At 53.2% G+C, this 26,286-nt stretch overlaps 32 non-coding genes and 1 pseudogene across 32 annotated transcripts; all 33 read right to left on the reverse strand.

The window, feature by feature from the left end:
• LOC138460356 (U2 spliceosomal RNA) lies at window positions 1–116 on the reverse strand (annotated as a pseudogene; the record flags this gene model as incomplete).
• Window positions 117–739: 623 nt separating this feature from the next.
• On the reverse strand, window positions 740–930 carry LOC138462826 (U2 spliceosomal RNA). Its single transcript, XR_011265419.1, has one exon. It is a non-coding gene; the product is annotated as a U2 spliceosomal RNA (small nuclear RNA).
• Window positions 931–1,557: 627 nt separating this feature from the next.
• LOC138462837 (U2 spliceosomal RNA) lies at window positions 1,558–1,748 on the reverse strand. The gene has a single exon (XR_011265430.1). It is a non-coding gene; the product is annotated as a U2 spliceosomal RNA (small nuclear RNA).
• Window positions 1,749–2,375: 627 nt separating this feature from the next.
• LOC138462848 (U2 spliceosomal RNA) lies at window positions 2,376–2,566 on the reverse strand. Its single transcript, XR_011265441.1, has one exon. It is a non-coding gene; the product is annotated as a U2 spliceosomal RNA (small nuclear RNA).
• Window positions 2,567–3,193: 627 nt separating this feature from the next.
• LOC138462870 (U2 spliceosomal RNA) lies at window positions 3,194–3,384 on the reverse strand. Its single transcript, XR_011265462.1, has one exon. It is a non-coding gene; the product is annotated as a U2 spliceosomal RNA (small nuclear RNA).
• A 623-nt stretch (window positions 3,385–4,007) lies between these two features.
• LOC138462881 (U2 spliceosomal RNA) lies at window positions 4,008–4,198 on the reverse strand. Its single transcript, XR_011265473.1, has one exon. It is a non-coding gene; the product is annotated as a U2 spliceosomal RNA (small nuclear RNA).
• A 623-nt stretch (window positions 4,199–4,821) lies between these two features.
• On the reverse strand, window positions 4,822–5,012 carry LOC138462892 (U2 spliceosomal RNA). The gene has a single exon (XR_011265484.1). It is a non-coding gene; the product is annotated as a U2 spliceosomal RNA (small nuclear RNA).
• A 627-nt stretch (window positions 5,013–5,639) lies between these two features.
• On the reverse strand, window positions 5,640–5,830 carry LOC138462903 (U2 spliceosomal RNA). The gene has a single exon (XR_011265495.1). It is a non-coding gene; the product is annotated as a U2 spliceosomal RNA (small nuclear RNA).
• Window positions 5,831–6,453: 623 nt separating this feature from the next.
• On the reverse strand, window positions 6,454–6,644 carry LOC138462914 (U2 spliceosomal RNA). Its single transcript, XR_011265506.1, has one exon. It is a non-coding gene; the product is annotated as a U2 spliceosomal RNA (small nuclear RNA).
• A 627-nt stretch (window positions 6,645–7,271) lies between these two features.
• LOC138462925 (U2 spliceosomal RNA) lies at window positions 7,272–7,462 on the reverse strand. The gene has a single exon (XR_011265517.1). It is a non-coding gene; the product is annotated as a U2 spliceosomal RNA (small nuclear RNA).
• A 623-nt stretch (window positions 7,463–8,085) lies between these two features.
• On the reverse strand, window positions 8,086–8,276 carry LOC138462937 (U2 spliceosomal RNA). The gene has a single exon (XR_011265528.1). It is a non-coding gene; the product is annotated as a U2 spliceosomal RNA (small nuclear RNA).
• Window positions 8,277–8,899: 623 nt separating this feature from the next.
• Window positions 8,900–9,090, reverse strand: LOC138462948 (U2 spliceosomal RNA). The gene has a single exon (XR_011265539.1). It is a non-coding gene; the product is annotated as a U2 spliceosomal RNA (small nuclear RNA).
• A 627-nt stretch (window positions 9,091–9,717) lies between these two features.
• LOC138462959 (U2 spliceosomal RNA) lies at window positions 9,718–9,908 on the reverse strand. Its single transcript, XR_011265550.1, has one exon. It is a non-coding gene; the product is annotated as a U2 spliceosomal RNA (small nuclear RNA).
• Window positions 9,909–10,531: 623 nt separating this feature from the next.
• Window positions 10,532–10,722, reverse strand: LOC138462970 (U2 spliceosomal RNA). The gene has a single exon (XR_011265561.1). It is a non-coding gene; the product is annotated as a U2 spliceosomal RNA (small nuclear RNA).
• Window positions 10,723–11,349: 627 nt separating this feature from the next.
• On the reverse strand, window positions 11,350–11,540 carry LOC138462981 (U2 spliceosomal RNA). The gene has a single exon (XR_011265572.1). It is a non-coding gene; the product is annotated as a U2 spliceosomal RNA (small nuclear RNA).
• Window positions 11,541–12,163: 623 nt separating this feature from the next.
• On the reverse strand, window positions 12,164–12,354 carry LOC138462992 (U2 spliceosomal RNA). The gene has a single exon (XR_011265583.1). It is a non-coding gene; the product is annotated as a U2 spliceosomal RNA (small nuclear RNA).
• A 627-nt stretch (window positions 12,355–12,981) lies between these two features.
• LOC138463003 (U2 spliceosomal RNA) lies at window positions 12,982–13,172 on the reverse strand. Its single transcript, XR_011265594.1, has one exon. It is a non-coding gene; the product is annotated as a U2 spliceosomal RNA (small nuclear RNA).
• A 627-nt stretch (window positions 13,173–13,799) lies between these two features.
• On the reverse strand, window positions 13,800–13,990 carry LOC138463014 (U2 spliceosomal RNA). The gene has a single exon (XR_011265605.1). It is a non-coding gene; the product is annotated as a U2 spliceosomal RNA (small nuclear RNA).
• A 623-nt stretch (window positions 13,991–14,613) lies between these two features.
• LOC138463025 (U2 spliceosomal RNA) lies at window positions 14,614–14,804 on the reverse strand. Its single transcript, XR_011265616.1, has one exon. It is a non-coding gene; the product is annotated as a U2 spliceosomal RNA (small nuclear RNA).
• A 623-nt stretch (window positions 14,805–15,427) lies between these two features.
• On the reverse strand, window positions 15,428–15,618 carry LOC138463036 (U2 spliceosomal RNA). Its single transcript, XR_011265627.1, has one exon. It is a non-coding gene; the product is annotated as a U2 spliceosomal RNA (small nuclear RNA).
• A 623-nt stretch (window positions 15,619–16,241) lies between these two features.
• Window positions 16,242–16,432, reverse strand: LOC138463047 (U2 spliceosomal RNA). Its single transcript, XR_011265638.1, has one exon. It is a non-coding gene; the product is annotated as a U2 spliceosomal RNA (small nuclear RNA).
• A 627-nt stretch (window positions 16,433–17,059) lies between these two features.
• Window positions 17,060–17,250, reverse strand: LOC138463058 (U2 spliceosomal RNA). Its single transcript, XR_011265649.1, has one exon. It is a non-coding gene; the product is annotated as a U2 spliceosomal RNA (small nuclear RNA).
• Window positions 17,251–17,873: 623 nt separating this feature from the next.
• Window positions 17,874–18,064, reverse strand: LOC138463069 (U2 spliceosomal RNA). Its single transcript, XR_011265660.1, has one exon. It is a non-coding gene; the product is annotated as a U2 spliceosomal RNA (small nuclear RNA).
• Window positions 18,065–18,691: 627 nt separating this feature from the next.
• Window positions 18,692–18,882, reverse strand: LOC138463080 (U2 spliceosomal RNA). Its single transcript, XR_011265671.1, has one exon. It is a non-coding gene; the product is annotated as a U2 spliceosomal RNA (small nuclear RNA).
• A 627-nt stretch (window positions 18,883–19,509) lies between these two features.
• On the reverse strand, window positions 19,510–19,700 carry LOC138463091 (U2 spliceosomal RNA). Its single transcript, XR_011265682.1, has one exon. It is a non-coding gene; the product is annotated as a U2 spliceosomal RNA (small nuclear RNA).
• Window positions 19,701–20,323: 623 nt separating this feature from the next.
• Window positions 20,324–20,514, reverse strand: LOC138463103 (U2 spliceosomal RNA). Its single transcript, XR_011265693.1, has one exon. It is a non-coding gene; the product is annotated as a U2 spliceosomal RNA (small nuclear RNA).
• A 623-nt stretch (window positions 20,515–21,137) lies between these two features.
• LOC138463114 (U2 spliceosomal RNA) lies at window positions 21,138–21,328 on the reverse strand. Its single transcript, XR_011265704.1, has one exon. It is a non-coding gene; the product is annotated as a U2 spliceosomal RNA (small nuclear RNA).
• A 627-nt stretch (window positions 21,329–21,955) lies between these two features.
• Window positions 21,956–22,146, reverse strand: LOC138463125 (U2 spliceosomal RNA). Its single transcript, XR_011265715.1, has one exon. It is a non-coding gene; the product is annotated as a U2 spliceosomal RNA (small nuclear RNA).
• A 623-nt stretch (window positions 22,147–22,769) lies between these two features.
• Window positions 22,770–22,960, reverse strand: LOC138463136 (U2 spliceosomal RNA). Its single transcript, XR_011265726.1, has one exon. It is a non-coding gene; the product is annotated as a U2 spliceosomal RNA (small nuclear RNA).
• A 623-nt stretch (window positions 22,961–23,583) lies between these two features.
• Window positions 23,584–23,774, reverse strand: LOC138463147 (U2 spliceosomal RNA). Its single transcript, XR_011265737.1, has one exon. It is a non-coding gene; the product is annotated as a U2 spliceosomal RNA (small nuclear RNA).
• Window positions 23,775–24,401: 627 nt separating this feature from the next.
• Window positions 24,402–24,592, reverse strand: LOC138463158 (U2 spliceosomal RNA). The gene has a single exon (XR_011265749.1). It is a non-coding gene; the product is annotated as a U2 spliceosomal RNA (small nuclear RNA).
• Window positions 24,593–25,219: 627 nt separating this feature from the next.
• LOC138463169 (U2 spliceosomal RNA) lies at window positions 25,220–25,410 on the reverse strand. The gene has a single exon (XR_011265760.1). It is a non-coding gene; the product is annotated as a U2 spliceosomal RNA (small nuclear RNA).
• A 623-nt stretch (window positions 25,411–26,033) lies between these two features.
• LOC138463180 (U2 spliceosomal RNA) lies at window positions 26,034–26,224 on the reverse strand. Its single transcript, XR_011265771.1, has one exon. It is a non-coding gene; the product is annotated as a U2 spliceosomal RNA (small nuclear RNA).
• Window positions 26,225–26,286: the final 62 nt, after the last annotated feature.

Below are 26,286 nucleotides of genomic sequence, written 5' to 3' on the forward strand. Positions count from 1 at the left end.
TCTCCCGGTTCCAAAAATCAATTTAATATATGGTCCCCAGATAGAGGACGTATCAGATATTAAACTGATAAGAACAGATACTACACTTGATCTTAGCCAAAAGGCCGAGAAGCGATGCCCACAAAAGCTTTGCCTGAAAGACTGCTGCTCGGCAGCTCCCCTGCTGACTCGGAGCAACGCTCTGCGGCAGAGCCCCAGATTCCTCGGCCAAGAATAGCATTTGCATGACCAGCATGCCCGGCGGTATGGTAAGCATATTTTGCATGGCTCCGCCCCAAGATTTCCATGGGTCCCACAGCGCCTGGTGCGAGACGGCCAGACACAGGCTGCAGAGCTCCACCCAGAGAAGCTGCAGCCCGGCCTGGCACTGGCCCCGTCACCTAGCGGCCGAAAGTCACCCTCAGCTGCCCAGGAGATGCTCCCCCAAGTGCGTCCCCCTCAGATAAGGCTTGGCCGTTCGGGGCCGTTCGGGGCCTTTCAGGGGTGAGGCAGGGCAAGGACAGTGTCCCCCATCTCCTCCTTGTGCTGCTGGCTGGCTGGCTGGCTCCTTTGCCTTGCTTTGCAGCTCCTGTGAAAAGCAAGCAAAAAGGGCAGACTTTTTTTTCCTCCCGTGACACAACAGCACCTTTTCCGAAACACTGGAAAAAAAAAACACATTTAAACAAAAAAATATTGCAAAGTGCTCTTCTTTCAAGAATTGCTCAGTCTTTCTTTTTCACAGCATTGTTTTCCCCAAGTGGGGAAGTGCACCAGTCCTGGAGGTACTGCAATACCAAGTTGATGCGTGGAGTGGACAGAGCAAGCTCCCATTCCATCTCCCGGTTCCAAAAATCAATTTAATATATGGTCCCCAGATAGAGGACGTATCAGATATTAAACTGATAAGAACAGATACTACACTTGATCTTAGCCAAAAGGCCGAGAAGCGATGCTCACAAAAGCTTTGCCTGAAAGACTGCTGCTCGGCAGCTCCCCTGCTGACTCGGAGCAACGCTCTGCGGCAGAGCCCCAGATTCCTCGGCCAAGAATAGCATTTGCATGACCAGCATGCCCGGCGGTATGGTAAGCATATTTTGCATGGCTCCGCCCCAAGATTTCCATGGGTCCCACAGCGCCTGGTGCGAGACGGCCAGACACAGGCTGCAGAGCTCCACCCAGCCAAGCTGCAGCCCGGCCTGGCACTGGCCCCGTCACCTAGCGGCCGAAAGTCACCCTCAGCTGCCCAGGAGATGCTCCCCCAAGTGCGTCCCCCTCAGATAAGGCTTGGCCGTTCGGGGCCGTTCGGGGCCTTTCAGGGGTGAGGCAGGGCAAGGACAGTGTCCCCCATCTCCTCCTTGTGCTGCTGGCTGGCTGGCTGGCTGGCTCCTTTGCCTTGCTTTGCAGCTCCTGTGAAAAGCAAGCAAAAAGGGCAGACTTTTTTTTCCTCCCGTGACACAACAGCACCTTTTCCGAAACACTGGAAAAAAAAAACACATTTAAACAAAAAAATATTGCAAAGTGCTCTTCTTTCAAGAATTGCTCAGTCTTTCTTTTTCACAGCATTGTTTTCCCCAAGTGGGGAAGTGCACCAGTCCTGGAGGTACTGCAATACCAAGTTGATGCGTGGAGTGGACAGAGCAAGCTCCCATTCCATCTCCCGGTTCCAAAAATCAATTTAATATATGGTCCCCAGATAGAGGACGTATCAGATATTAAACTGATAAGAACAGATACTACACTTGATCTTAGCCAAAAGGCCGAGAAGCGATGCCCACAAAAGCTTTGCCTGAAAGACTGCTGCTCGGCAGCTCCCCTGCTGACTCGGAGCAACGCTCTGCGGCAGAGCCCCAGATTCCTCGGCCAAGAATAGCATTTGCATGACCAGCATGCCCGGCGGTATGGTAAGCATATTTTGCATGGCTCCGCCCCAAGATTTCCATGGGTCCCACAGCGCCTGGTGCGAGACGGCCAGACACAGGCTGCAGAGCTCCACCCAGAGAAGCTGCAGCCCGGCCTGGCACTGGCCCCGTCACCTAGCGGCCGAAAGTCACCCTCAGCTGCCCAGGAGATGCTCCCCCAAGTGCGTCCCCCTCAGATAAGGCTTGGCCGTTCGGGGCCGTTCGGGGCCTTTCAGGGGTGAGGCAGGGCAAGGACAGTGTCCCCCATCTCCTCCTTGTGCTGCTGGCTGGCTGGCTGGCTGGCTCCTTTGCCTTGCTTTGCAGCTCCTGTGAAAAGCAAGCAAAAAGGGCAGACTTTTTTTTCCTCCCGTGACACAACAGCACCTTTTCCGAAACACTGGAAAAAAAAAACACATTTAAACAAAAAAATATTGCAAAGTGCTCTTCTTTCAAGAATTGCTCAGTCTTTCTTTTTCACAGCATTGTTTTCCCCAAGTGGGGAAGTGCACCAGTCCTGGAGGTACTGCAATACCAAGTTGATGCGTGGAGTGGACAGAGCAAGCTCCCATTCCATCTCCCGGTTCCAAAAATCAATTTAATATATGGTCCCCAGATAGAGGACGTATCAGATATTAAACTGATAAGAACAGATACTACACTTGATCTTAGCCAAAAGGCCGAGAAGCGATGCTCACAAAAGCTTTGCCTGAAAGACTGCTGCTCGGCAGCTCCCCTGCTGACTCGGAGCAACGCTCTGCGGCAGAGCCCCAGATTCCTCGGCCAAGAATAGCATTTGCATGACCAGCATGCCCGGCGGTATGGTAAGCATATTTTGCATGGCTCCGCCCCAAGATTTCCATGGGTCCCACAGCGCCTGGTGCGAGACGGCCAGACACAGGCTGCAGAGCTCCACCCAGCCAAGCTGCAGCCCGGCCTGGCACTGGCCCCGTCACCTAGCGGCCGAAAGTCACCCTCAGCTGCCCAGGAGATGCTCCCCCAAGTGCGTCCCCCTCAGATAAGGCTTGGCCGTTCGGGGCCGTTCGGGGCCTTTCAGGGGTGAGGCAGGGCAAGGACAGTGTCCCCCATCTCCTCCTTGTGCTGCTGGCTGGCTGGCTGGCTGGCTCCTTTGCCTTGCTTTGCAGCTCCTGTGAAAAGCAAGCAAAAAGGGCAGACTTTTTTTTCCTCCCGTGACACAACAGCACCTTTTCCGAAACACTGGAAAAAAAAAACACATTTAAACAAAAAAATATTGCAAAGTGCTCTTCTTTCAAGAATTGCTCAGTCTTTCTTTTTCACAGCATTGTTTTCCCCAAGTGGGGAAGTGCACCAGTCCTGGAGGTACTGCAATACCAAGTTGATGCGTGGAGTGGACAGAGCAAGCTCCCATTCCATCTCCCGGTTCCAAAAATCAATTTAATATATGGTCCCCAGATAGAGGACGTATCAGATATTAAACTGATAAGAACAGATACTACACTTGATCTTAGCCAAAAGGCCGAGAAGCGATGCCCACAAAAGCTTTGCCTGAAAGACTGCTGCTCGGCAGCTCCCCTGCTGACTCGGAGCAACGCTCTGCGGCAGAGCCCCAGATTCCTCGGCCAAGAATAGCATTTGCATGACCAGCATGCCCGGCGGTATGGTAAGCATATTTTGCATGGCTCCGCCCCAAGATTTCCATGGGTCCCACAGCGCCTGGTGCGAGACGGCCAGACACAGGCTGCAGAGCTCCACCCAGAGAAGCTGCAGCCCGGCCTGGCACTGGCCCCGTCACCTAGCGGCCGAAAGTCACCCTCAGCTGCCCAGGAGATGCTCCCCCAAGTGCGTCCCCCTCAGATAAGGCTTGGCCGTTCGGGGCCGTTCGGGGCCTTTCAGGGGTGAGGCAGGGCAAGGACAGTGTCCCCCATCTCCTCCTTGTGCTGCTGGCTGGCTGGCTGGCTCCTTTGCCTTGCTTTGCAGCTCCTGTGAAAAGCAAGCAAAAAGGGCAGACTTTTTTTTCCTCCCGTGACACAACAGCACCTTTTCCGAAACACTGGAAAAAAAAAACACATTTAAACAAAAAAATATTGCAAAGTGCTCTTCTTTCAAGAATTGCTCAGTCTTTCTTTTTCACAGCATTGTTTTCCCCAAGTGGGGAAGTGCACCAGTCCTGGAGGTACTGCAATACCAAGTTGATGCGTGGAGTGGACAGAGCAAGCTCCCATTCCATCTCCCGGTTCCAAAAATCAATTTAATATATGGTCCCCAGATAGAGGACGTATCAGATATTAAACTGATAAGAACAGATACTACACTTGATCTTAGCCAAAAGGCCGAGAAGCGATGCCCACAAAAGCTTTGCCTGAAAGACTGCTGCTCGGCAGCTCCCCTGCTGACTCGGAGCAACGCTCTGCGGCAGAGCCCCAGATTCCTCGGCCAAGAATAGCATTTGCATGACCAGCATGCCCGGCGGTATGGTAAGCATATTTTGCATGGCTCCGCCCCAAGATTTCCATGGGTCCCACAGCGCCTGGTGCGAGACGGCCAGACACAGGCTGCAGAGCTCCACCCAGAGAAGCTGCAGCCCGGCCTGGCACTGGCCCCGTCACCTAGCGGCCGAAAGTCACCCTCAGCTGCCCAGGAGATGCTCCCCCAAGTGCGTCCCCCTCAGATAAGGCTTGGCCGTTCGGGGCCGTTCGGGGCCTTTCAGGGGTGAGGCAGGGCAAGGACAGTGTCCCCCATCTCCTCCTTGTGCTGCTGGCTGGCTGGCTGGCTCCTTTGCCTTGCTTTGCAGCTCCTGTGAAAAGCAAGCAAAAAGGGCAGACTTTTTTTTCCTCCCGTGACACAACAGCACCTTTTCCGAAACACTGGAAAAAAAAAACACATTTAAACAAAAAAATATTGCAAAGTGCTCTTCTTTCAAGAATTGCTCAGTCTTTCTTTTTCACAGCATTGTTTTCCCCAAGTGGGGAAGTGCACCAGTCCTGGAGGTACTGCAATACCAAGTTGATGCGTGGAGTGGACAGAGCAAGCTCCCATTCCATCTCCCGGTTCCAAAAATCAATTTAATATATGGTCCCCAGATAGAGGACGTATCAGATATTAAACTGATAAGAACAGATACTACACTTGATCTTAGCCAAAAGGCCGAGAAGCGATGCCCACAAAAGCTTTGCCTGAAAGACTGCTGCTCGGCAGCTCCCCTGCTGACTCGGAGCAACGCTCTGCGGCAGAGCCCCAGATTCCTCGGCCAAGAATAGCATTTGCATGACCAGCATGCCCGGCGGTATGGTAAGCATATTTTGCATGGCTCCGCCCCAAGATTTCCATGGGTCCCACAGCGCCTGGTGCGAGACGGCCAGACACAGGCTGCAGAGCTCCACCCAGAGAAGCTGCAGCCCGGCCTGGCACTGGCCCCGTCACCTAGCGGCCGAAAGTCACCCTCAGCTGCCCAGGAGATGCTCCCCCAAGTGCGTCCCCCTCAGATAAGGCTTGGCCGTTCGGGGCCGTTCGGGGCCTTTCAGGGGTGAGGCAGGGCAAGGACAGTGTCCCCCATCTCCTCCTTGTGCTGCTGGCTGGCTGGCTGGCTGGCTCCTTTGCCTTGCTTTGCAGCTCCTGTGAAAAGCAAGCAAAAAGGGCAGACTTTTTTTTCCTCCCGTGACACAACAGCACCTTTTCCGAAACACTGGAAAAAAAAAACACATTTAAACAAAAAAATATTGCAAAGTGCTCTTCTTTCAAGAATTGCTCAGTCTTTCTTTTTCACAGCATTGTTTTCCCCAAGTGGGGAAGTGCACCAGTCCTGGAGGTACTGCAATACCAAGTTGATGCGTGGAGTGGACAGAGCAAGCTCCCATTCCATCTCCCGGTTCCAAAAATCAATTTAATATATGGTCCCCAGATAGAGGACGTATCAGATATTAAACTGATAAGAACAGATACTACACTTGATCTTAGCCAAAAGGCCGAGAAGCGATGCCCACAAAAGCTTTGCCTGAAAGACTGCTGCTCGGCAGCTCCCCTGCTGACTCGGAGCAACGCTCTGCGGCAGAGCCCCAGATTCCTCGGCCAAGAATAGCATTTGCATGACCAGCATGCCCGGCGGTATGGTAAGCATATTTTGCATGGCTCCGCCCCAAGATTTCCATGGGTCCCACAGCGCCTGGTGCGAGACGGCCAGACACAGGCTGCAGAGCTCCACCCAGAGAAGCTGCAGCCCGGCCTGGCACTGGCCCCGTCACCTAGCGGCCGAAAGTCACCCTCAGCTGCCCAGGAGATGCTCCCCCAAGTGCGTCCCCCTCAGATAAGGCTTGGCCGTTCGGGGCCGTTCGGGGCCTTTCAGGGGTGAGGCAGGGCAAGGACAGTGTCCCCCATCTCCTCCTTGTGCTGCTGGCTGGCTGGCTGGCTCCTTTGCCTTGCTTTGCAGCTCCTGTGAAAAGCAAGCAAAAAGGGCAGACTTTTTTTTCCTCCCGTGACACAACAGCACCTTTTCCGAAACACTGGAAAAAAAAAACACATTTAAACAAAAAAATATTGCAAAGTGCTCTTCTTTCAAGAATTGCTCAGTCTTTCTTTTTCACAGCATTGTTTTCCCCAAGTGGGGAAGTGCACCAGTCCTGGAGGTACTGCAATACCAAGTTGATGCGTGGAGTGGACAGAGCAAGCTCCCATTCCATCTCCCGGTTCCAAAAATCAATTTAATATATGGTCCCCAGATAGAGGACGTATCAGATATTAAACTGATAAGAACAGATACTACACTTGATCTTAGCCAAAAGGCCGAGAAGCGATGCTCACAAAAGCTTTGCCTGAAAGACTGCTGCTCGGCAGCTCCCCTGCTGACTCGGAGCAACGCTCTGCGGCAGAGCCCCAGATTCCTCGGCCAAGAATAGCATTTGCATGACCAGCATGCCCGGCGGTATGGTAAGCATATTTTGCATGGCTCCGCCCCAAGATTTCCATGGGTCCCACAGCGCCTGGTGCGAGACGGCCAGACACAGGCTGCAGAGCTCCACCCAGCCAAGCTGCAGCCCGGCCTGGCACTGGCCCCGTCACCTAGCGGCCGAAAGTCACCCTCAGCTGCCCAGGAGATGCTCCCCCAAGTGCGTCCCCCTCAGATAAGGCTTGGCCGTTCGGGGCCGTTCGGGGCCTTTCAGGGGTGAGGCAGGGCAAGGACAGTGTCCCCCATCTCCTCCTTGTGCTGCTGGCTGGCTGGCTGGCTGGCTCCTTTGCCTTGCTTTGCAGCTCCTGTGAAAAGCAAGCAAAAAGGGCAGACTTTTTTTTCCTCCCGTGACACAACAGCACCTTTTCCGAAACACTGGAAAAAAAAAACACATTTAAACAAAAAAATATTGCAAAGTGCTCTTCTTTCAAGAATTGCTCAGTCTTTCTTTTTCACAGCATTGTTTTCCCCAAGTGGGGAAGTGCACCAGTCCTGGAGGTACTGCAATACCAAGTTGATGCGTGGAGTGGACAGAGCAAGCTCCCATTCCATCTCCCGGTTCCAAAAATCAATTTAATATATGGTCCCCAGATAGAGGACGTATCAGATATTAAACTGATAAGAACAGATACTACACTTGATCTTAGCCAAAAGGCCGAGAAGCGATGCCCACAAAAGCTTTGCCTGAAAGACTGCTGCTCGGCAGCTCCCCTGCTGACTCGGAGCAACGCTCTGCGGCAGAGCCCCAGATTCCTCGGCCAAGAATAGCATTTGCATGACCAGCATGCCCGGCGGTATGGTAAGCATATTTTGCATGGCTCCGCCCCAAGATTTCCATGGGTCCCACAGCGCCTGGTGCGAGACGGCCAGACACAGGCTGCAGAGCTCCACCCAGAGAAGCTGCAGCCCGGCCTGGCACTGGCCCCGTCACCTAGCGGCCGAAAGTCACCCTCAGCTGCCCAGGAGATGCTCCCCCAAGTGCGTCCCCCTCAGATAAGGCTTGGCCGTTCGGGGCCGTTCGGGGCCTTTCAGGGGTGAGGCAGGGCAAGGACAGTGTCCCCCATCTCCTCCTTGTGCTGCTGGCTGGCTGGCTGGCTCCTTTGCCTTGCTTTGCAGCTCCTGTGAAAAGCAAGCAAAAAGGGCAGACTTTTTTTTCCTCCCGTGACACAACAGCACCTTTTCCGAAACACTGGAAAAAAAAAACACATTTAAACAAAAAAATATTGCAAAGTGCTCTTCTTTCAAGAATTGCTCAGTCTTTCTTTTTCACAGCATTGTTTTCCCCAAGTGGGGAAGTGCACCAGTCCTGGAGGTACTGCAATACCAAGTTGATGCGTGGAGTGGACAGAGCAAGCTCCCATTCCATCTCCCGGTTCCAAAAATCAATTTAATATATGGTCCCCAGATAGAGGACGTATCAGATATTAAACTGATAAGAACAGATACTACACTTGATCTTAGCCAAAAGGCCGAGAAGCGATGCCCACAAAAGCTTTGCCTGAAAGACTGCTGCTCGGCAGCTCCCCTGCTGACTCGGAGCAACGCTCTGCGGCAGAGCCCCAGATTCCTCGGCCAAGAATAGCATTTGCATGACCAGCATGCCCGGCGGTATGGTAAGCATATTTTGCATGGCTCCGCCCCAAGATTTCCATGGGTCCCACAGCGCCTGGTGCGAGACGGCCAGACACAGGCTGCAGAGCTCCACCCAGAGAAGCTGCAGCCCGGCCTGGCACTGGCCCCGTCACCTAGCGGCCGAAAGTCACCCTCAGCTGCCCAGGAGATGCTCCCCCAAGTGCGTCCCCCTCAGATAAGGCTTGGCCGTTCGGGGCCGTTCGGGGCCTTTCAGGGGTGAGGCAGGGCAAGGACAGTGTCCCCCATCTCCTCCTTGTGCTGCTGGCTGGCTGGCTGGCTCCTTTGCCTTGCTTTGCAGCTCCTGTGAAAAGCAAGCAAAAAGGGCAGACTTTTTTTTCCTCCCGTGACACAACAGCACCTTTTCCGAAACACTGGAAAAAAAAAACACATTTAAACAAAAAAATATTGCAAAGTGCTCTTCTTTCAAGAATTGCTCAGTCTTTCTTTTTCACAGCATTGTTTTCCCCAAGTGGGGAAGTGCACCAGTCCTGGAGGTACTGCAATACCAAGTTGATGCGTGGAGTGGACAGAGCAAGCTCCCATTCCATCTCCCGGTTCCAAAAATCAATTTAATATATGGTCCCCAGATAGAGGACGTATCAGATATTAAACTGATAAGAACAGATACTACACTTGATCTTAGCCAAAAGGCCGAGAAGCGATGCCCACAAAAGCTTTGCCTGAAAGACTGCTGCTCGGCAGCTCCCCTGCTGACTCGGAGCAACGCTCTGCGGCAGAGCCCCAGATTCCTCGGCCAAGAATAGCATTTGCATGACCAGCATGCCCGGCGGTATGGTAAGCATATTTTGCATGGCTCCGCCCCAAGATTTCCATGGGTCCCACAGCGCCTGGTGCGAGACGGCCAGACACAGGCTGCAGAGCTCCACCCAGAGAAGCTGCAGCCCGGCCTGGCACTGGCCCCGTCACCTAGCGGCCGAAAGTCACCCTCAGCTGCCCAGGAGATGCTCCCCCAAGTGCGTCCCCCTCAGATAAGGCTTGGCCGTTCGGGGCCGTTCGGGGCCTTTCAGGGGTGAGGCAGGGCAAGGACAGTGTCCCCCATCTCCTCCTTGTGCTGCTGGCTGGCTGGCTGGCTGGCTCCTTTGCCTTGCTTTGCAGCTCCTGTGAAAAGCAAGCAAAAAGGGCAGACTTTTTTTTCCTCCCGTGACACAACAGCACCTTTTCCGAAACACTGGAAAAAAAAAACACATTTAAACAAAAAAATATTGCAAAGTGCTCTTCTTTCAAGAATTGCTCAGTCTTTCTTTTTCACAGCATTGTTTTCCCCAAGTGGGGAAGTGCACCAGTCCTGGAGGTACTGCAATACCAAGTTGATGCGTGGAGTGGACAGAGCAAGCTCCCATTCCATCTCCCGGTTCCAAAAATCAATTTAATATATGGTCCCCAGATAGAGGACGTATCAGATATTAAACTGATAAGAACAGATACTACACTTGATCTTAGCCAAAAGGCCGAGAAGCGATGCCCACAAAAGCTTTGCCTGAAAGACTGCTGCTCGGCAGCTCCCCTGCTGACTCGGAGCAACGCTCTGCGGCAGAGCCCCAGATTCCTCGGCCAAGAATAGCATTTGCATGACCAGCATGCCCGGCGGTATGGTAAGCATATTTTGCATGGCTCCGCCCCAAGATTTCCATGGGTCCCACAGCGCCTGGTGCGAGACGGCCAGACACAGGCTGCAGAGCTCCACCCAGAGAAGCTGCAGCCCGGCCTGGCACTGGCCCCGTCACCTAGCGGCCGAAAGTCACCCTCAGCTGCCCAGGAGATGCTCCCCCAAGTGCGTCCCCCTCAGATAAGGCTTGGCCGTTCGGGGCCGTTCGGGGCCTTTCAGGGGTGAGGCAGGGCAAGGACAGTGTCCCCCATCTCCTCCTTGTGCTGCTGGCTGGCTGGCTGGCTCCTTTGCCTTGCTTTGCAGCTCCTGTGAAAAGCAAGCAAAAAGGGCAGACTTTTTTTTCCTCCCGTGACACAACAGCACCTTTTCCGAAACACTGGAAAAAAAAAACACATTTAAACAAAAAAATATTGCAAAGTGCTCTTCTTTCAAGAATTGCTCAGTCTTTCTTTTTCACAGCATTGTTTTCCCCAAGTGGGGAAGTGCACCAGTCCTGGAGGTACTGCAATACCAAGTTGATGCGTGGAGTGGACAGAGCAAGCTCCCATTCCATCTCCCGGTTCCAAAAATCAATTTAATATATGGTCCCCAGATAGAGGACGTATCAGATATTAAACTGATAAGAACAGATACTACACTTGATCTTAGCCAAAAGGCCGAGAAGCGATGCTCACAAAAGCTTTGCCTGAAAGACTGCTGCTCGGCAGCTCCCCTGCTGACTCGGAGCAACGCTCTGCGGCAGAGCCCCAGATTCCTCGGCCAAGAATAGCATTTGCATGACCAGCATGCCCGGCGGTATGGTAAGCATATTTTGCATGGCTCCGCCCCAAGATTTCCATGGGTCCCACAGCGCCTGGTGCGAGACGGCCAGACACAGGCTGCAGAGCTCCACCCAGCCAAGCTGCAGCCCGGCCTGGCACTGGCCCCGTCACCTAGCGGCCGAAAGTCACCCTCAGCTGCCCAGGAGATGCTCCCCCAAGTGCGTCCCCCTCAGATAAGGCTTGGCCGTTCGGGGCCGTTCGGGGCCTTTCAGGGGTGAGGCAGGGCAAGGACAGTGTCCCCCATCTCCTCCTTGTGCTGCTGGCTGGCTGGCTGGCTGGCTCCTTTGCCTTGCTTTGCAGCTCCTGTGAAAAGCAAGCAAAAAGGGCAGACTTTTTTTTCCTCCCGTGACACAACAGCACCTTTTCCGAAACACTGGAAAAAAAAAACACATTTAAACAAAAAAATATTGCAAAGTGCTCTTCTTTCAAGAATTGCTCAGTCTTTCTTTTTCACAGCATTGTTTTCCCCAAGTGGGGAAGTGCACCAGTCCTGGAGGTACTGCAATACCAAGTTGATGCGTGGAGTGGACAGAGCAAGCTCCCATTCCATCTCCCGGTTCCAAAAATCAATTTAATATATGGTCCCCAGATAGAGGACGTATCAGATATTAAACTGATAAGAACAGATACTACACTTGATCTTAGCCAAAAGGCCGAGAAGCGATGCCCACAAAAGCTTTGCCTGAAAGACTGCTGCTCGGCAGCTCCCCTGCTGACTCGGAGCAACGCTCTGCGGCAGAGCCCCAGATTCCTCGGCCAAGAATAGCATTTGCATGACCAGCATGCCCGGCGGTATGGTAAGCATATTTTGCATGGCTCCGCCCCAAGATTTCCATGGGTCCCACAGCGCCTGGTGCGAGACGGCCAGACACAGGCTGCAGAGCTCCACCCAGAGAAGCTGCAGCCCGGCCTGGCACTGGCCCCGTCACCTAGCGGCCGAAAGTCACCCTCAGCTGCCCAGGAGATGCTCCCCCAAGTGCGTCCCCCTCAGATAAGGCTTGGCCGTTCGGGGCCGTTCGGGGCCTTTCAGGGGGGAGGCAGGGCAAGGACAGTGTCCCCCATCTCCTCCTTGTGCTGCTGGCTGGCTGGCTGGCTCCTTTGCCTTGCTTTGCAGCTCCTGTGAAAAGCAAGCAAAAAGGGCAGACTTTTTTTTCCTCCCGTGACACAACAGCACCTTTTCCGAAACACTGGAAAAAAAAAACACATTTAAACAAAAAAATATTGCAAAGTGCTCTTCTTTCAAGAATTGCTCAGTCTTTCTTTTTCACAGCATTGTTTTCCCCAAGTGGGGAAGTGCACCAGTCCTGGAGGTACTGCAATACCAAGTTGATGCGTGGAGTGGACAGAGCAAGCTCCCATTCCATCTCCCGGTTCCAAAAATCAATTTAATATATGGTCCCCAGATAGAGGACGTATCAGATATTAAACTGATAAGAACAGATACTACACTTGATCTTAGCCAAAAGGCCGAGAAGCGATGCCCACAAAAGCTTTGCCTGAAAGACTGCTGCTCGGCAGCTCCCCTGCTGACTCGGAGCAACGCTCTGCGGCAGAGCCCCAGATTCCTCGGCCAAGAATAGCATTTGCATGACCAGCATGCCCGGCGGTATGGTAAGCATATTTTGCATGGCTCCGCCCCAAGATTTCCATGGGTCCCACAGCGCCTGGTGCGAGACGGCCAGACACAGGCTGCAGAGCTCCACCCAGAGAAGCTGCAGCCCGGCCTGGCACTGGCCCCGTCACCTAGCGGCCGAAAGTCACCCTCAGCTGCCCAGGAGATGCTCCCCCAAGTGCGTCCCCCTCAGATAAGGCTTGGCCGTTCGGGGCCGTTCGGGGCCTTTCAGGGGTGAGGCAGGGCAAGGACAGTGTCCCCCATCTCCTCCTTGTGCTGCTGGCTGGCTGGCTGGCTGGCTCCTTTGCCTTGCTTTGCAGCTCCTGTGAAAAGCAAGCAAAAAGGGCAGACTTTTTTTTCCTCCCGTGACACAACAGCACCTTTTCCGAAACACTGGAAAAAAAAAACACATTTAAACAAAAAAATATTGCAAAGTGCTCTTCTTTCAAGAATTGCTCAGTCTTTCTTTTTCACAGCATTGTTTTCCCCAAGTGGGGAAGTGCACCAGTCCTGGAGGTACTGCAATACCAAGTTGATGCGTGGAGTGGACAGAGCAAGCTCCCATTCCATCTCCCGGTTCCAAAAATCAATTTAATATATGGTCCCCAGATAGAGGACGTATCAGATATTAAACTGATAAGAACAGATACTACACTTGATCTTAGCCAAAAGGCCGAGAAGCGATGCCCACAAAAGCTTTGCCTGAAAGACTGCTGCTCGGCAGCTCCCCTGCTGACTCGGAGCAACGCTCTGCGGCAGAGCCCCAGATTCCTCGGCCAAGAATAGCATTTGCATGACCAGCATGCCCGGCGGTATGGTAAGCATATTTTGCATGGCTCCGCCCCAAGATTTCCATGGGTCCCACAGCGCCTGGTGCGAGACGGCCAGACACAGGCTGCAGAGCTCCACCCAGAGAAGCTGCAGCCCGGCCTGGCACTGGCCCCGTCACCTAGCGGCCGAAAGTCACCCTCAGCTGCCCAGGAGATGCTCCCCCAAGTGCGTCCCCCTCAGATAAGGCTTGGCCGTTCGGGGCCGTTCGGGGCCTTTCAGGGGTGAGGCAGGGCAAGGACAGTGTCCCCCATCTCCTCCTTGTGCTGCTGGCTGGCTGGCTGGCTGGCTCCTTTGCCTTGCTTTGCAGCTCCTGTGAAAAGCAAGCAAAAAGGGCAGACTTTTTTTTCCTCCCGTGACACAACAGCACCTTTTCCGAAACACTGGAAAAAAAAAACACATTTAAACAAAAAAATATTGCAAAGTGCTCTTCTTTCAAGAATTGCTCAGTCTTTCTTTTTCACAGCATTGTTTTCCCCAAGTGGGGAAGTGCACCAGTCCTGGAGGTACTGCAATACCAAGTTGATGCGTGGAGTGGACAGAGCAAGCTCCCATTCCATCTCCCGGTTCCAAAAATCAATTTAATATATGGTCCCCAGATAGAGGACGTATCAGATATTAAACTGATAAGAACAGATACTACACTTGATCTTAGCCAAAAGGCCGAGAAGCGATGCCCACAAAAGCTTTGCCTGAAAGACTGCTGCTCGGCAGCTCCCCTGCTGACTCGGAGCAACGCTCTGCGGCAGAGCCCCAGATTCCTCGGCCAAGAATAGCATTTGCATGACCAGCATGCCCGGCGGTATGGTAAGCATATTTTGCATGGCTCCGCCCCAAGATTTCCATGGGTCCCACAGCGCCTGGTGCGAGACGGCCAGACACAGGCTGCAGAGCTCCACCCAGAGAAGCTGCAGCCCGGCCTGGCACTGGCCCCGTCACCTAGCGGCCGAAAGTCACCCTCAGCTGCCCAGGAGATGCTCCCCCAAGTGCGTCCCCCTCAGATAAGGCTTGGCCGTTCGGGGCCGTTCGGGGCCTTTCAGGGGTGAGGCAGGGCAAGGACAGTGTCCCCCATCTCCTCCTTGTGCTGCTGGCTGGCTGGCTGGCTCCTTTGCCTTGCTTTGCAGCTCCTGTGAAAAGCAAGCAAAAAGGGCAGACTTTTTTTTCCTCCCGTGACACAACAGCACCTTTTCCGAAACACTGGAAAAAAAAAACACATTTAAACAAAAAAATATTGCAAAGTGCTCTTCTTTCAAGAATTGCTCAGTCTTTCTTTTTCACAGCATTGTTTTCCCCAAGTGGGGAAGTGCACCAGTCCTGGAGGTACTGCAATACCAAGTTGATGCGTGGAGTGGACAGAGCAAGCTCCCATTCCATCTCCCGGTTCCAAAAATCAATTTAATATATGGTCCCCAGATAGAGGACGTATCAGATATTAAACTGATAAGAACAGATACTACACTTGATCTTAGCCAAAAGGCCGAGAAGCGATGCCCACAAAAGCTTTGCCTGAAAGACTGCTGCTCGGCAGCTCCCCTGCTGACTCGGAGCAACGCTCTGCGGCAGAGCCCCAGATTCCTCGGCCAAGAATAGCATTTGCATGACCAGCATGCCCGGCGGTATGGTAAGCATATTTTGCATGGCTCCGCCCCAAGATTTCCATGGGTCCCACAGCGCCTGGTGCGAGACGGCCAGACACAGGCTGCAGAGCTCCACCCAGAGAAGCTGCAGCCCGGCCTGGCACTGGCCCCGTCACCTAGCGGCCGAAAGTCACCCTCAGCTGCCCAGGAGATGCTCCCACAAGTGCGTCCCCCTCAGATAAGGCTTGGCCGTTCGGGGCCGTTCGGGGCCCTTCAGGGGTGAGGCAGGGCAAGGACAGTGTCCCCCATCTCCTCCTTGTGCTGCTGGCTGGCTGGCTGGCTCCTTTGCCTTGCTTTGCAGCTCCTGTGAAAAGCAAGCAAAAAGGGCAGACTTTTTTTTCCTCCCGTGACACAACAGCACCTTTTCCGAAACACTGGAAAAAAAAAACACATTTAAACAAAAAAATATTGCAAAGTGCTCTTCTTTCAAGAATTGCTCAGTCTTTCTTTTTCACAGCATTGTTTTCCCCAAGTGGGGAAGTGCACCAGTCCTGGAGGTACTGCAATACCAAGTTGATGCGTGGAGTGGACAGAGCAAGCTCCCATTCCATCTCCCGGTTCCAAAAATCAATTTAATATATGGTCCCCAGATAGAGGACGTATCAGATATTAAACTGATAAGAACAGATACTACACTTGATCTTAGCCAAAAGGCCGAGAAGCGATGTCCACAAAAGCTTTGCCTGAAAGACTGCTGCTCGGCAGCTCCCCTGCTGACTCGGAGCAACGCTCTGCGGCAGAGCCCCAGATTCCTCGGCCAAGAATAGCATTTGCATGACCAGCATGCCCGGCGGTATGGTAAGCATATTTTGCATGGCTCCGCCCCAAGATTTCCATGGGTCCCACAGCGCCTGGTGCGAGACGGCCAGACACAGGCTGCAGAGCTCCACCCAGAGAAGCTGCAGCCCGGCCTGGCACTGGCCCCGTCACCTAGCGGCCGAAAGTCACCCTCAGCTGCCCAGGAGATGCTCCCCCAAGTGCGTCCCCCTCAGATAAGGCTTGGCCGTTCGGGGCCGTTCGGGGCCTTTCAGGGGTGAGGCAGGGCAAGGACAGTGTCCCCCATCTCCTCCTTGTGCTGCTGGCTGGCTGGCTGGCTCCTTTGCCTTGCTTTGCAGCTCCTGTGAAAAGCAAGCAAAAAGGGCAGACTTTTTTTTCCTCCCGTGACACAACAGCACCTTTTCCGAAACACTGGAAAAAAAAAACACATTTAAACAAAAAAATATTGCAAAGTGCTCTTCTTTCAAGAATTGCTCAGTCTTTCTTTTTCACAGCATTGTTTTCCCCAAGTGGGGAAGTGCACCAGTCCTGGAGGTACTGCAATACCAAGTTGATGCGTGGAGTGGACAGAGCAAGCTCCCATTCCATCTCCCGGTTCCAAAAATCAATTTAATATATGGTCCCCAGATAGAGGACGTATCAGATATTAAACTGATAAGAACAGATACTACACTTGATCTTAGCCAAAAGGCCGAGAAGCGATGCTCACAAAAGCTTTGCCTGAAAGACTGCTGCTCGGCAGCTCCCCTGCTGACTCGGAGCAACGCTCTGCGGCAGAGCCCCAGATTCCTCGGCCAAGAATAGCATTTGCATGACCAGCATGCCCGGCGGTATGGTAAGCATATTTTGCATGGCTCCGCCCCAAGATTTCCATGGGTCCCACAGCGCCTGGTGCGAGACGGCCAGACACAGGCTGCAGAGCTCCACCCAGCCAAGCTGCAGCCCGGCCTGGCACTGGCCCCGTCACCTAGCGGCCGAAAGTCACCCTCAGCTGCCCAGGAGATGCTCCCCCAAGTGCGTCCCCCTCAGATAAGGCTTGGCCGTTCGGGGCCGTTCGGGGCCTTTCAGGGGTGAGGCAGGGCAAGGACAGTGTCCCCCATCTCCTCCTTGTGCTGCTGGCTGGCTGGCTGGCTGGCTCCTTTGCCTTGCTTTGCAGCTCCTGTGAAAAGCAAGCAAAAAGGGCAGACTTTTTTTTCCTCCCGTGACACAACAGCACCTTTTCCGAAACACTGGAAAAAAAAAACACATTTAAACAAAAAAATATTGCAAAGTGCTCTTCTTTCAAGAATTGCTCAGTCTTTCTTTTTCACAGCATTGTTTTCCCCAAGTGGGGAAGTGCACCAGTCCTGGAGGTACTGCAATACCAAGTTGATGCGTGGAGTGGACAGAGCAAGCTCCCATTCCATCTCCCGGTTCCAAAAATCAATTTAATATATGGTCCCCAGATAGAGGACGTATCAGATATTAAACTGATAAGAACAGATACTACACTTGATCTTAGCCAAAAGGCCGAGAAGCGATGCCCACAAAAGCTTTGCCTGAAAGACTGCTGCTCGGCAGCTCCCCTGCTGACTCGGAGCAACGCTCTGCGGCAGAGCCCCAGATTCCTCGGCCAAGAATAGCATTTGCATGACCAGCATGCCCGGCGGTATGGTAAGCATATTTTGCATGGCTCCGCCCCAAGATTTCCATGGGTCCCACAGCGCCTGGTGCGAGACGGCCAGACACAGGCTGCAGAGCTCCACCCAGAGAAGCTGCAGCCCGGCCTGGCACTGGCCCCGTCACCTAGCGGCCGAAAGTCACCCTCAGCTGCCCAGGAGATGCTCCCCCAAGTGCGTCCCCCTCAGATAAGGCTTGGCCGTTCGGGGCCGTTCGGGGCCTTTCAGGGGGGAGGCAGGGCAAGGACAGTGTCCCCCATCTCCTCCTTGTGCTGCTGGCTGGCTGGCTGGCTCCTTTGCCTTGCTTTGCAGCTCCTGTGAAAAGCAAGCAAAAAGGGCAGACTTTTTTTTCCTCCCGTGACACAACAGCACCTTTTCCGAAACACTGGAAAAAAAAAACACATTTAAACAAAAAAATATTGCAAAGTGCTCTTCTTTCAAGAATTGCTCAGTCTTTCTTTTTCACAGCATTGTTTTCCCCAAGTGGGGAAGTGCACCAGTCCTGGAGGTACTGCAATACCAAGTTGATGCGTGGAGTGGACAGAGCAAGCTCCCATTCCATCTCCCGGTTCCAAAAATCAATTTAATATATGGTCCCCAGATAGAGGACGTATCAGATATTAAACTGATAAGAACAGATACTACACTTGATCTTAGCCAAAAGGCCGAGAAGCGATGCCCACAAAAGCTTTGCCTGAAAGACTGCTGCTCGGCAGCTCCCCTGCTGACTCGGAGCAACGCTCTGCGGCAGAGCCCCAGATTCCTCGGCCAAGAATAGCATTTGCATGACCAGCATGCCCGGCGGTATGGTAAGCATATTTTGCATGGCTCCGCCCCAAGATTTCCATGGGTCCCACAGCGCCTGGTGCGAGACGGCCAGACACAGGCTGCAGAGCTCCACCCAGAGAAGCTGCAGCCCGGCCTGGCACTGGCCCCGTCACCTAGCGGCCGAAAGTCACCCTCAGCTGCCCAGGAGATGCTCCCCCAAGTGCGTCCCCCTCAGATAAGGCTTGGCCGTTCGGGGCCGTTCGGGGCCTTTCAGGGGTGAGGCAGGGCAAGGACAGTGTCCCCCATCTCCTCCTTGTGCTGCTGGCTGGCTGGCTGGCTGGCTCCTTTGCCTTGCTTTGCAGCTCCTGTGAAAAGCAAGCAAAAAGGGCAGACTTTTTTTTCCTCCCGTGACACAACAGCACCTTTTCCGAAACACTGGAAAAAAAAAACACATTTAAACAAAAAAATATTGCAAAGTGCTCTTCTTTCAAGAATTGCTCAGTCTTTCTTTTTCACAGCATTGTTTTCCCCAAGTGGGGAAGTGCACCAGTCCTGGAGGTACTGCAATACCAAGTTGATGCGTGGAGTGGACAGAGCAAGCTCCCATTCCATCTCCCGGTTCCAAAAATCAATTTAATATATGGTCCCCAGATAGAGGACGTATCAGATATTAAACTGATAAGAACAGATACTACACTTGATCTTAGCCAAAAGGCCGAGAAGCGATGCCCACAAAAGCTTTGCCTGAAAGACTGCTGCTCGGCAGCTCCCCTGCTGACTCGGAGCAACGCTCTGCGGCAGAGCCCCAGATTCCTCGGCCAAGAATAGCATTTGCATGACCAGCATGCCCGGCGGTATGGTAAGCATATTTTGCATGGCTCCGCCCCAAGATTTCCATGGGTCCCACAGCGCCTGGTGCGAGACGGCCAGACACAGGCTGCAGAGCTCCACCCAGAGAAGCTGCAGCCCGGCCTGGCACTGGCCCCGTCACCTAGCGGCCGAAAGTCACCCTCAGCTGCCCAGGAGATGCTCCCCCAAGTGCGTCCCCCTCAGATAAGGCTTGGCCGTTCGGGGCCGTTCGGGGCCTTTCAGGGGTGAGGCAGGGCAAGGACAGTGTCCCCCATCTCCTCCTTGTGCTGCTGGCTGGCTGGCTGGCTGGCTCCTTTGCCTTGCTTTGCAGCTCCTGTGAAAAGCAAGCAAAAAGGGCAGACTTTTTTTTCCTCCCGTGACACAACAGCACCTTTTCCGAAACACTGGAAAAAAAAAACACATTTAAACAAAAAAATATTGCAAAGTGCTCTTCTTTCAAGAATTGCTCAGTCTTTCTTTTTCACAGCATTGTTTTCCCCAAGTGGGGAAGTGCACCAGTCCTGGAGGTACTGCAATACCAAGTTGATGCGTGGAGTGGACAGAGCAAGCTCCCATTCCATCTCCCGGTTCCAAAAATCAATTTAATATATGGTCCCCAGATAGAGGACGTATCAGATATTAAACTGATAAGAACAGATACTACACTTGATCTTAGCCAAAAGGCCGAGAAGCGATGCCCACAAAAGCTTTGCCTGAAAGACTGCTGCTCGGCAGCTCCCCTGCTGACTCGGAGCAACGCTCTGCGGCAGAGCCCCAGATTCCTCGGCCAAGAATAGCATTTGCATGACCAGCATGCCCGGCGGTATGGTAAGCATATTTTGCATGGCTCCGCCCCAAGATTTCCATGGGTCCCACAGCGCCTGGTGCGAGACGGCCAGACACAGGCTGCAGAGCTCCACCCAGAGAAGCTGCAGCCCGGCCTGGCACTGGCCCCGTCACCTAGCGGCCGAAAGTCACCCTCAGCTGCCCAGGAGATGCTCCCCCAAGTGCGTCCCCCTCAGATAAGGCTTGGCCGTTCGGGGCCGTTCGGGGCCTTTCAGGGGTGAGGCAGGGCAAGGACAGTGTCCCCCATCTCCTCCTTGTGCTGCTGGCTGGCTGGCTGGCTCCTTTGCCTTGCTTTGCAGCTCCTGTGAAAAGCAAGCAAAAAGGGCAGACTTTTTTTTCCTCCCGTGACACAACAGCACCTTTTCCGAAACACTGGAAAAAAAAAACACATTTAAACAAAAAAATATTGCAAAGTGCTCTTCTTTCAAGAATTGCTCAGTCTTTCTTTTTCACAGCATTGTTTTCCCCAAGTGGGGAAGTGCACCAGTCCTGGAGGTACTGCAATACCAAGTTGATGCGTGGAGTGGACAGAGCAAGCTCCCATTCCATCTCCCGGTTCCAAAAATCAATTTAATATATGGTCCCCAGATAGAGGACGTATCAGATATTAAACTGATAAGAACAGATACTACACTTGATCTTAGCCAAAAGGCCGAGAAGCGATGCCCACAAAAGCTTTGCCTGAAAGACTGCTGCTCGGCAGCTCCCCTGCTGACTCGGAGCAACGCTCTGCGGCAGAGCCCCAGATTCCTCGGCCAAGAATAGCATTTGCATGACCAGCATGCCCGGCGGTATGGTAAGCATATTTTGCATGGCTCCGCCCCAAGATTTCCATGGGTCCCACAGCGCCTGGTGCGAGACGGCCAGACACAGGCTGCAGAGCTCCACCCAGAGAAGCTGCAGCCCGGCCTGGCACTGGCCCCGTCACCTAGCGGCCGAAAGTCACCCTCAGCTGCCCAGGAGATGCTCCCACAAGTGCGTCCCCCTCAGATAAGGCTTGGCCGTTCGGGGCCGTTCGGGGCCCTTCAGGGGTGAGGCAGGGCAAGGACAGTGTCCCCCATCTCCTCCTTGTGCTGCTGGCTGGCTGGCTGGCTCCTTTGCCTTGCTTTGCAGCTCCTGTGAAAAGCAAGCAAAAAGGGCAGACTTTTTTTTCCTCCCGTGACACAACAGCACCTTTTCCGAAACACTGGAAAAAAAAAACACATTTAAACAAAAAAATATTGCAAAGTGCTCTTCTTTCAAGAATTGCTCAGTCTTTCTTTTTCACAGCATTGTTTTCCCCAAGTGGGGAAGTGCACCAGTCCTGGAGGTACTGCAATACCAAGTTGATGCGTGGAGTGGACAGAGCAAGCTCCCATTCCATCTCCCGGTTCCAAAAATCAATTTAATATATGGTCCCCAGATAGAGGACGTATCAGATATTAAACTGATAAGAACAGATACTACACTTGATCTTAGCCAAAAGGCCGAGAAGCGATGTCCACAAAAGCTTTGCCTGAAAGACTGCTGCTCGGCAGCTCCCCTGCTGACTCGGAGCAACGCTCTGCGGCAGAGCCCCAGATTCCTCGGCCAAGAATAGCATTTGCATGACCAGCATGCCCGGCGGTATGGTAAGCATATTTTGCATGGCTCCGCCCCAAGATTTCCATGGGTCCCACAGCGCCTGGTGCGAGACGGCCAGACACAGGCTGCAGAGCTCCACCCAGAGAAGCTGCAGCCCGGCCTGGCACTGGCCCCGTCACCTAGCGGCCGAAAGTCACCCTCAGCTGCCCAGGAGATGCTCCCCCAAGTGCGTCCCCCTCAGATAAGGCTTGGCCGTTCGGGGCCGTTCGGGGCCTTTCAGGGGTGAGGCAGGGCAAGGACAGTGTCCCCCATCTCCTCCTTGTGCTGCTGGCTGGCTGGCTGGCTGGCTCCTTTGCCTTGCTTTGCAGCTCCTGTGAAAAGCAAGCAAAAAGGGCAGACTTTTTTTTCCTCCCGTGACACAACAGCACCTTTTCCGAAACACTGGAAAAAAAAAACACATTTAAACAAAAAAATATTGCAAAGTGCTCTTCTTTCAAGAATTGCTCAGTCTTTCTTTTTCACAGCATTGTTTTCCCCAAGTGGGGAAGTGCACCAGTCCTGGAGGTACTGCAATACCAAGTTGATGCGTGGAGTGGACAGAGCAAGCTCCCATTCCATCTCCCGGTTCCAAAAATCAATTTAATATATGGTCCCCAGATAGAGGACGTATCAGATATTAAACTGATAAGAACAGATACTACACTTGATCTTAGCCAAAAGGCCGAGAAGCGATGCCCACAAAAGCTTTGCCTGAAAGACTGCTGCTCGGCAGCTCCCCTGCTGACTCGGAGCAACGCTCTGCGGCAGAGCCCCAGATTCCTCGGCCAAGAATAGCATTTGCATGACCAGCATGCCCGGCGGTATGGTAAGCATATTTTGCATGGCTCCGCCCCAAGATTTCCATGGGTCCCACAGCGCCTGGTGCGAGACGGCCAGACACAGGCTGCAGAGCTCCACCCAGAGAAGCTGCAGCCCGGCCTGGCACTGGCCCCGTCACCTAGCGGCCGAAAGTCACCCTCAGCTGCCCAGGAGATGCTCCCCCAAGTGCGTCCCCCTCAGATAAGGCTTGGCCGTTCGGGGCCGTTCGGGGCCTTTCAGGGGTGAGGCAGGGCAAGGACAGTGTCCCCCATCTCCTCCTTGTGCTGCTGGCTGGCTGGCTGGCTCCTTTGCCTTGCTTTGCAGCTCCTGTGAAAAGCAAGCAAAAAGGGCAGACTTTTTTTTCCTCCCGTGACACAACAGCACCTTTTCCGAAACACTGGAAAAAAAAAACACATTTAAACAAAAAAATATTGCAAAGTGCTCTTCTTTCAAGAATTGCTCAGTCTTTCTTTTTCACAGCATTGTTTTCCCCAAGTGGGGAAGTGCACCAGTCCTGGAGGTACTGCAATACCAAGTTGATGCGTGGAGTGGACAGAGCAAGCTCCCATTCCATCTCCCGGTTCCAAAAATCAATTTAATATATGGTCCCCAGATAGAGGACGTATCAGATATTAAACTGATAAGAACAGATACTACACTTGATCTTAGCCAAAAGGCCGAGAAGCGATGCTCACAAAAGCTTTGCCTGAAAGACTGCTGCTCGGCAGCTCCCCTGCTGACTCGGAGCAACGCTCTGCGGCAGAGCCCCAGATTCCTCGGCCAAGAATAGCATTTGCATGACCAGCATGCCCGGCGGTATGGTAAGCATATTTTGCATGGCTCCGCCCCAAGATTTCCATGGGTCCCACAGCGCCTGGTGCGAGACGGCCAGACACAGGCTGCAGAGCTCCACCCAGCCAAGCTGCAGCCCGGCCTGGCACTGGCCCCGTCACCTAGCGGCCGAAAGTCACCCTCAGCTGCCCAGGAGATGCTCCCCCAAGTGCGTCCCCCTCAGATAAGGCTTGGCCGTTCGGGGCCGTTCGGGGCCTTTCAGGGGTGAGGCAGGGCAAGGACAGTGTCCCCCATCTCCTCCTTGTGCTGCTGGCTGGCTGGCTGGCTCCTTTGCCTTGCTTTGCAGCTCCTGTGAAAAGCAAGCAAAAAGGGCAGACTTTTTTTTCCTCCCGTGACACAACAGCACCTTTTCCGAAACACTGGAAAAAAAAAACACATTTAAACAAAAAAATATTGCAAAGTGCTCTTCTTTCAAGAATTGCTCAGTCTTTCTTTTTCACAGCATTGTTTTCCCCAAGTGGGGAAGTGCACCAGTCCTGGAGGTACTGCAATACCAAGTTGATGCGTGGAGTGGACAGAGCAAGCTCCCATTCCATCTCCCGGTTCCAAAAATCAATTTAATATATGGTCCCCAGATAGAGGACGTATCAGATATTAAACTGATAAGAACAGATACTACACTTGATCTTAGCCAAAAGGCCGAGAAGCGATGCCCACAAAAGCTTTGCCTGAAAGACTGCTGCTCGGCAGCTCCCCTGCTGACTCGGAGCAACGCTCTGCGGCAGAGCCCCAGATTCCTCGGCCAAGAATAGCATTTGCATGACCAGCATGCCCGGCGGTATGGTAAGCATATTTTGCATGGCTCCGCCCCAAGATTTCCATGGGTCCCACAGCGCCTGGTGCGAGACGGCCAGACACAGGCTGCAGAGCTCCACCCAGAGAAGCTGCAGCCCGGCCTGGCACTGGCCCCGTCACCTAGCGGCCGAAAGTCACCCTCAGCTGCCCAGGAGATGCTCCCCCAAGTGCGTCCCCCTCAGATAAGGCTTGGCCGTTCGGGGCCGTTCGGGGCCTTTCAGGGGTGAGGCAGGGCAAGGACAGTGTCCCCCATCTCCTCCTTGTGCTGCTGGCTGGCTGGCTGGCTGGCTCCTTTGCCTTGCTTTGCAGCTCCTGTGAAAAGCAAGCAAAAAGGGCAGACTTTTTTTTCCTCCCGTGACACAACAGCACCTTTTCCGAAACACTGGAAAAAAAAAACACATTTAAACAAAAAAATATTGCAAAGTGCTCTTCTTTCAAGAATTGCTCAGTCTTTCTTTTTCACAGCATTGTTTTCCCCAAGTGGGGAAGTGCACCAGTCCTGGAGGTACTGCAATACCAAGTTGATGCGTGGAGTGGACAGAGCAAGCTCCCATTCCATCTCCCGGTTCCAAAAATCAATTTAATATATGGTCCCCAGATAGAGGACGTATCAGATATTAAACTGATAAGAACAGATACTACACTTGATCTTAGCCAAAAGGCCGAGAAGCGATGCCCACAAAAGCTTTGCCTGAAAGACTGCTGCTCGGCAGCTCCCCTGCTGACTCGGAGCAACGCTCTGCGGCAGAGCCCCAGATTCCTCGGCCAAGAATAGCATTTGCATGACCAGCATGCCCGGCGGTATGGTAAGCATATTTTGCATGGCTCCGCCCCAAGATTTCCATGGGTCCCACAGCGCCTGGTGCGAGACGGCCAGACACAGGCTGCAGAGCTCCACCCAGAGAAGCTGCAGCCCGGCCTGGCACTGGCCCCGTCACCTAGCGGCCGAAAGTCACCCTCAGCTGCCCAGGAGATGCTCCCCCAAGTGCGTCCCCCTCAGATAAGGCTTGGCCGTTCGGGGCCGTTCGGGGCCTTTCAGGGGTGAGGCAGGGCAAGGACAGTGTCCCCCATCTCCTCCTTGTGCTGCTGGCTGGCTGGCTGGCTGGCTCCTTTGCCTTGCTTTGCAGCTCCTGTGAAAAGCAAGCAAAAAGGGCAGACTTTTTTTTCCTCCCGTGACACAACAGCACCTTTTCCGAAACACTGGAAAAAAAAAACACATTTAAACAAAAAAATATTGCAAAGTGCTCTTCTTTCAAGAATTGCTCAGTCTTTCTTTTTCACAGCATTGTTTTCCCCAAGTGGGGAAGTGCACCAGTCCTGGAGGTACTGCAATACCAAGTTGATGCGTGGAGTGGACAGAGCAAGCTCCCATTCCATCTCCCGGTTCCAAAAATCAATTTAATATATGGTCCCCAGATAGAGGACGTATCAGATATTAAACTGATAAGAACAGATACTACACTTGATCTTAGCCAAAAGGCCGAGAAGCGATGCCCACAAAAGCTTTGCCTGAAAGACTGCTGCTCGGCAGCTCCCCTGCTGACTCGGAGCAACGCTCTGCGGCAGAGCCCCAGATTCCTCGGCCAAGAATAGCATTTGCATGACCAGCATGCCCGGCGGTATGGTAAGCATATTTTGCATGGCTCCGCCCCAAGATTTCCATGGGTCCCACAGCGCCTGGTGCGAGACGGCCAGACACAGGCTGCAGAGCTCCACCCAGAGAAGCTGCAGCCCGGCCTGGCACTGGCCCCGTCACCTAGCGGCCGAAAGTCACCCTCAGCTGCCCAGGAGATGCTCCCCCAAGTGCGTCCCCCTCAGATAAGGCTTGGCCGTTCGGGGCCGTTCGGGGCCTTTCAGGGGTGAGGCAGGGCAAGGACAGTGTCCCCCATCTCCTCCTTGTGCTGCTGGCTGGCTGGCTGGCTCCTTTGCCTTGCTTTGCAGCTCCTGTGAAAAGCAAGCAAAAAGGGCAGACTTTTTTTTCCTCCCGTGACACAACAGCACCTTTTCCGAAACACTGGAAAAAAAAAACACATTTAAACAAAAAAATATTGCAAAGTGCTCTTCTTTCAAGAATTGCTCAGTCTTTCTTTTTCACAGCATTGTTTTCCCCAAGTGGGGAAGTGCACCAGTCCTGGAGGTACTGCAATACCAAGTTGATGCGTGGAGTGGACAGAGCAAGCTCCCATTCCATCTCCCGGTTCCAAAAATCAATTTAATATATGGTCCCCAGATAGAGGACGTATCAGATATTAAACTGATAAGAACAGATACTACACTTGATCTTAGCCAAAAGGCCGAGAAGCGATGCCCACAAAAGCTTTGCCTGAAAGACTGCTGCTCGGCAGCTCCCCTGCTGACTCGGAGCAAC

The sequence above is a fragment of the Ambystoma mexicanum genome, chromosome 1p, assembly GCF_040938575.1.
Source record: "Ambystoma mexicanum isolate Mex_15411 chromosome 1p, UKY_AmexF1_1, whole genome shotgun sequence".
Lineage (NCBI taxonomy): Eukaryota > Metazoa > Chordata > Amphibia > Caudata > Ambystomatidae > Ambystoma > Ambystoma mexicanum.